We start from the raw sequence: 7130 nt of genomic DNA, 5'->3' as shown, positions 1-7130 counted from the left end.
TGTAGGTTTGGACTGCTTAAACGTGATTGGTCGATACTACCTGGACAACAAACTGAAACCAGAAAGCTTTCGATACCAAAACCTTGTCTCTTGCCTCCAGATTCTGCATTCAGATATCTGTTGATAGAAATTACTGACGGACTGAAGTGGTTTTGGGAGATTTCAGGTCACTACAGTTTGTGTTTAACAGGAGCTGATGGACTCATGATGTTGTGTGATGTGATGACTGTCCATGTGTTTGATCAGATCCAACAGGTCTTCTCATCAAAGTGGTCGTCCTGCCGCTGACTCTGCTGTTGGTGATTGCTGCCCTTTGTTTCTACTATAAGGTACTGACACATGTCTGTTGTTTAGAGGACTGAGATGAAGCACTCGGTCTGTGTTTACTGACCTGAAGAAGAGGAGGAGTGATGCACTAACTCTCATGTGTGCTGTCATGTCTCTCCAGGCCAGCAGGGGGCAGAAGCCGGGCAGGCAGGAGGACATTGAGCTGGATTATTATAACGTGGGTGTTTCTGCAGCTGAAGGAGGGTCGACTGAAGAGGAAGGAGCTCAGGGAGCAGAGTAGGACCTCCAAGGAGCTCATCTCAGCTGCCTCACAACCCACCATCAGCTCAGTCAAGGATTTTACACTTTCATACTGATGTTCCCTTTAAACAATGAGGCTGGAATTATTAGATTACATTATAAACTCTATTTTTATTACACTCAACAAGAAAAGAGCAAAACCAGCAACGTGTTAGTCTTTTCAGACTTCCTGTCTTTGGCTCTCAGCTCCAAGCCCATTGGTTCCTACTGAAGACATTAATCTTTCAAGTCCTCACAAATACAGTTTAACCAAATGTATTGATACCCATGCCAAATTTTGATTCGTAGTGAATTTTCAATTTACCAGTAGGTTTCATTAGGCTGGCAATGACATAAACAAGTGACAAAGACAGCAAGATATTGTGTTAGAGGTGTTAATGATAAATCTTAACTTTTTCTATGTTGTCATTTTTTTAATTTGTACTGAAAATGTCATGTCTTCCCACCCTCTGTTGCACCATGGTTGGCATCATCAGTGCCTCAACAGTCTGGACCCAGATGACCCAAACAATTACCGCCCAATCTTTAATCGACCTTTCCTCAATAAAATCATGGAAAGAGCTGTGGCTGCCCAACACCATAGGTTTCACAATAAACTATTTGAACCACTTCAATTTGGTTTGCATCACAGCACCGAAACTGCTCTCATCAACATCACAAATGACCTTCTCATTGCAATGGACAGCGGTCTCATCAGTATCCTCATTCTCCTTGACCTCTCTGCAGCCTTTGACATTATCTTACACACCCTCCTTCTTCACAGCCTCTCTGAACTAATTGGCCTTACTGGCGCAGCGCTGTCCTGGGGCCGTATTAGAGAAAGTTCCTAACCGGCAGATCCTCTCCTTACTATTGGTAACTATGGTAATAAGGGTTAGAAACTGATTTAGGAAAAAGGCCATTACAGATTAACAGTTCCTAAGTCAATGTTCCTTTCCTAACTAAAGATAAGAAAAGTGTTTTACAGAAGCATCCTAACTTCGTAAAATCTTAAATAAACTCTCCTAACTTTAGGAGAACTGTTAAGCTGTCCTAACTTTTACTTTTACAACAGGTAGTGTTTGCTAACTCGTTTAATCCACATGGCTGCTCTTTAATTGCTTTTACAAAATCAACAAAATGTCAACAGGCGGAACTTATTTGATTCTACCGATGCGTTTGGTGACAAAACACTCGTTAGCAGAGAGGCTGTCGGCCATGTAACGCTAGATAGAATAATATCTCATTATGTAACGTAATGTAAAAGCTTGATGTAACCAAAGGATCCTAATGCAAGTCTTTGATAGGAGGAGATTGTTAATTTCAAGAAAAACATGATGATGTTAGCCTACAGCCTTTATTATTATTAGCCTCTTATAATTAATAATAATAGTATTATTATTAGTAGTAAATATAATAGCACAGGAGGAGCTACCAGCTGTTTCATCTGCTCCTTGGACACAACAGTTGCCTGTGTCTTTATATCACTGTAAATGGACTTATTTTCTTTTTAACAGCATCAACGCTCCACTGGATGCCAGATATGCGGCTGAGGCTGTGTCCGCTATTTTAGCCCACTTTCTCTGTTTAATCTCCCGAGTTAAGCGTTACGTGGATCTGGATTTCTCGACGGAGGTTACAAACACCTCTAAGTCATCTGACTTGAAGTTCAATGATAGTTGTTGTTTCTGCTCCATTTTCAGTGTATGTTTCATTAAAAAAACTACCAAAAAACAGAAATGAGTAAAGTTACATCGGTTGCTAGGTAACAGACAGTTGATAACCAATGTTGGCTCGAGTATTTAGGATTTCCTAACCTGGGATAAGATGAAGTAAGATAAGACAGGATTCCAAAAGTTAGTTAGGATTTGCTTCTGTAATACCAAAATTGAGAAAAATCCTACTAAACTGCTTTTCCAGTCCTATATTATAGTCCTGTGGCTCCTGTATGGCAGCTTTGCATGATTCAAAGTTCAAAAAAATATTAAATTTTCTTATACTGACTCTTCATGTAGGCATTCATTTCAGCCTCTCTCTGAAACAAGCTGCAAATACTCCTGTCTCTGGAACCCATCTCTTCAACCGGAAACAATATATCACCTTCAAAGCCAGTTAAGAATGGTGTGCCCCAGGGATTTTTACTTGGTGGACCCCTTCTTTTCAATATCTACATGCTACCCCTTGGCCAGATTACATGGACTTACATTCCACTACTATGCTGATGACACCCAGCTGTATATCAGCAACCAACCCTCAGTCCAGCTCCCACCCTTGCCACTTGTTAACTGCCTGCGAGACACAAAGACTTGGACAACTGCTAAATTCCTTAAACTAAAACAACAATAAAACTGAACTCATGGTGGTGGCTCCAGCGTCGCTGCTGAAGAAGGTCTGTGACGTCTTCCTGGAGGTAAATGGCTGCTCCATTTCTGCATCTCCTGAAGTCTGAAATCCGGGAGTCATTCTGGACTCACCCTTTCATTCCAGTCTCACATTAAAAACATCACCAAATCTGCCTTCTAACATCTCAAAAACGTTTCCAGGCTTGCTCCACAATACCTTACTGATTTTGTCCACCTGTATATCCAAAAACGTCTCTGCCATCCTGTGACAAGGATCTGCTTGCTATCCCCCATTCCAGACGGAGGACAGAGCCTTCTGTGTTACAGCCCCCACCGTCTGATTTTCGATGGGATTCAGGTCTGTGGTTGTTTGCTAATCATTTCCTGACCACTTGTTGTATGTTTGGGATCATTGTCTTGTTGGAAGATCCAATGCTGCCCCAGGCCAAGTTTTTCTGCAGACTGCCTGATGTTTTCCTCCAGCATCTCAATGTAGTCTTCTTTTTTCATGATGCCATTTACTTTGACATGGTTGCCTGGCCCATTGGCTGAAGAAGGCATTACATTCCCAACATCATGCTTGACTGTGGGGATGGAGTTCTTGGGGTTGAGTGCATCTCCTTTCTTTCACCAAACAAAAGCCACATCCCTGTGTCCAAACAACTCAATCTTTGTCTCATCCAACCACAGAACTGATGACCAAAAGCGTTCTTCTTTGTCAAGGTGAGCTTTTGTGTCTTGGAGAAGTGGAGTCCTCCTTGGTCTGCGTCCATAGAGACCAGCCTTGTGCAGTATCTGCTCAATTGTCTGCCTTGAGATGTTGGTACCACAGTTGCTCAGATTCATCAGGACAGACTTGGTGGTGATCCTTTGGGCTGGTGATTCTTCTTGGCCTCTCACACTACCATTCTTGCCAGGTCACTTTTGGCTTCCTGAGGTTTTTCACACTTTGGCCACTGGCACCTCAAAACACTTGGAAATTATTATATAGCCTTTCCTTGTCTTGTGAGAAGCCACAGTGTGCAAAGAGAGGTCCTCAGTAAACTTTTTGGTTTCAGCCATGACTTGCAGTTGACTAGTAACTGACTAGAGAACTACTGCTTCAGCTGTTCCCAATTTATAGGTGATTTGTAGGTGATTAGAATGCTCTCTCATGGTAGAACTTGCAGGACAATTTCAAATGGTATAGAAAATAGCATTTTCTCAAAGGTTTGCAATAAATTTCCTCCTCCAGGACCTTGAAAACCTTTGTTCCCTCAATGGTTTGGCAGCAGGAGCACATTTAGCTCAGATCTGACTAAAAATCATCAGAATTACAGAAATGGGAGCAAGAATACGTTTTTGTAAAACATTTTGTGTATTGTTAAAATTAAGGTTTTAACTGATTTCATAATCATGTTGAATCATTTAGTAAATAAGTTGCTTATTTTATAAGAATTTCTCTTTGTTTTTAAGTATTTTGTTTACACATTTTGCTGTGAAATATCCTCATAACTAACATAATAACCTCAATAGAAATATGAAGACGTGTGTAGCAGGAGCCTTCAGAGATCATAAAGATGAAGAAATGAGTAAAAGTAATTGTTTATTCTACGTGGAGAGGTCGTCACTTTAGGACATCTGACAAGTTAAAGACGATATGAGGACATTTTGATGACAAAATAAGAAATGAAATACTCACTTTTGCACAGAGAGATGTGGGGACAGACTTTCAGGTTTCTTGAAGTCGGGTCCAGCGGATCATTATTGGACGTGAAAAGGACGGCACCATGTGACCCTCTGCTCACAACCATTAAACAACCAAAACCTGACGTAATCAGGAGACATTCACACTCACCTGTGCAGGTGTGTTTCCTGGGAGGTTCAATACACAGACTTGATTGAAGACTTTTTGAATTTGCATCTGAAGGAATATAAACAGCAACGACAAAAACACTTGTGAATTCTCTGGGCAAATGGCCAACATCTCAACATTAAAAATAAAAAAATCCACATCTAATAAACATTGTCCATCCCTTTGGCTGTGGTTGAGCACCAAGCATCATTAATGTAGGTGCACATAATGCTGAGGCAGATCGGAGGGTACGAGTGGAGGTTTGTGGGGTGAGGAGTTCCTTGGGGTATTGAGGGGGGCTTCACCATGGATGCACCAGTGGGTAAGGAGGGACATCTTGTACTTAATCCTGAGTGAGACAGGAAGCCAGTCGCAAGTCCAACAACATGATTAAATTAAAATAAAAGGCTGCCAAAAGCTGAGAATGTAAAAGTCTCCAAGTCAATGAACAGGACTGTTCAAAAGTTTCAAGAAACGTTTTGCTGCAGTCATTGCTGACATACTCAGCATTGACTGCCTGTTTTTAGTAATGTAATGAAGTTTTTGGACTTTCTTTTGAGGACCTCGTAAAATGTTCTTACGTTATGGCTTCACAGTCAATGTTCTGCAGCCATAGATTGTACATTGAATGCTTTTGAAAGTATGTATGTGCTATATATGTTGGATAAATGTTGTGTGGAAAGACTTGTATGGATTCTTTTCATTTGCATGATGCAATTGTGAGTATTGTATGTATATACACACTGAAATGTGTATGGAGTAGAAAGATTCACACAGTATATAGCACACTAGTAAATCATTCTTTTGGCCAGATGGCCTACATTAGGACATTTCTAATGTGAGTTTGTTGTCCGAGCTGCTAGAAGCAGACAGCAGTGTTAGAACCAGGTTAGAACAGGTTAACCTAAGAAATGATTGTGTGTGCAGAGTTGTTACTGTCAGTGCTATGTTTTTAATATTAAATAAATATTTAATGTGGTTTCCACCATAATGAACCAAGCTGTTCACCCTTTCTACCAGCAGGTGGCAGGATTTAAATGAGATAAATTTAAATTTATGTCTTATTTGCAGCCTAGTTATCATCTTCATTATTCACCCTCAGCCCAGAGTGAAACCTGCATGCCTTCCTGTATGTGTTAAATCGTCAGTTGCTTTAACAAGTTTATTTATCTGAAGAATGCATGATTAAAATGATGATTTCTCTTTTGTTCAGTTCATTGCAATGCACAGCAAAATGTTTATTTGGGGTTCAAACCGCTGTAGTGAACCAGATTATTTAATTAGATTCAACAGCACTTTAATAACATAACATAAGCATAACATATTTAACTCTACAACAGATTACTGTAACCTTATGATTTACTTTGGTAACAGTTCATGAACTGTATACTTTAACAAAATGACTGTCCCTTGATTGTTTTTACTACGTTGTCTGTTTTGTGTTGACTTGTACTGACTACCAGTGTTGGGCAAGTTACTCAGAAATTGTAATATATTACTAGTAACTAACTAGTAATTACTAATTTAAAAAGTAATATTATTGCTTCACTTATTACTGGGTAATAAAAATAAATAGTTACGTTACTATATAACTTTCCAGTGTTTCCCACAGAATGACAGCAATGGGGGGGCGCTTTGTGCCGCGGTGTTCACGAGAGAGAGAAAGAGGGAGCGAGAGAGGAGGTGCTGCTCGAATTTATGCTCCTCAATACAGTTCCTTTAATCAAAAATAATTTTAAATATGCCTAGTAAAAATATTGAAAATCAATATGTGGCAGTCAGCATTGATAATTATCCAACTTACTAGTTAATTATGGGAAACACTGCTTTCACTGCCAGCTTTCTGTAAGTTTCACGTTGCTGCTTCAGCAGACGCTTCAATAAATCAGATCTAGGACTGCTCGTGGTTGAAAGCCTTTTGCTGGTAGTTTACAATAGACGACATCATCTCTGGCTAAATCTGGCATACTTACTGAAATGTTTCAGCTTAAATGAAAAATCCTTCTCTATCTTTGACAAATGTAAGAGACTAAAGAGGTGATCAACATCTGAAGGACTTGGTATGCTTCAAACAAACTAGATCATGCAAATCTGTTTATACCTGCTGTAAATGGCAACACTGGAAGACAGGGCAAAAATCATTCAGTCCAAATGTTTAAAAGGCCTGAACCAGGTCCACTGGAGGCCTCTGGGTTTAACTGCCTTGGTTTGATCCAGTGTATAGTGAGGAGGAAGAGGCGCTGGGACTACAAAAACACTACAGATGACATTTGTGGTCAGTCTGAACAAACCTTTGTTCTTGTGAGTCTGCTTTAATCAAATATCTGACGCCCGGCTGACGGTGAGTTTTTTTGCTCATTTTGTTTCTTCTACCGTTCTGTTTCCCT

The sequence above is a fragment of the Micropterus salmoides genome, unplaced genomic scaffold (genome assembly GCF_014851395.1).
Source record: "Micropterus salmoides isolate LMB-PRFRI ecotype aquatic unplaced genomic scaffold, ASM1485139v1 Ms_hic_scaffold_2, whole genome shotgun sequence".
In the NCBI taxonomy this organism is placed as follows: domain Eukaryota; kingdom Metazoa; phylum Chordata; class Actinopteri; order Centrarchiformes; family Centrarchidae; genus Micropterus; species Micropterus salmoides.
This window is presented reverse-complemented; position numbering follows the sequence as displayed.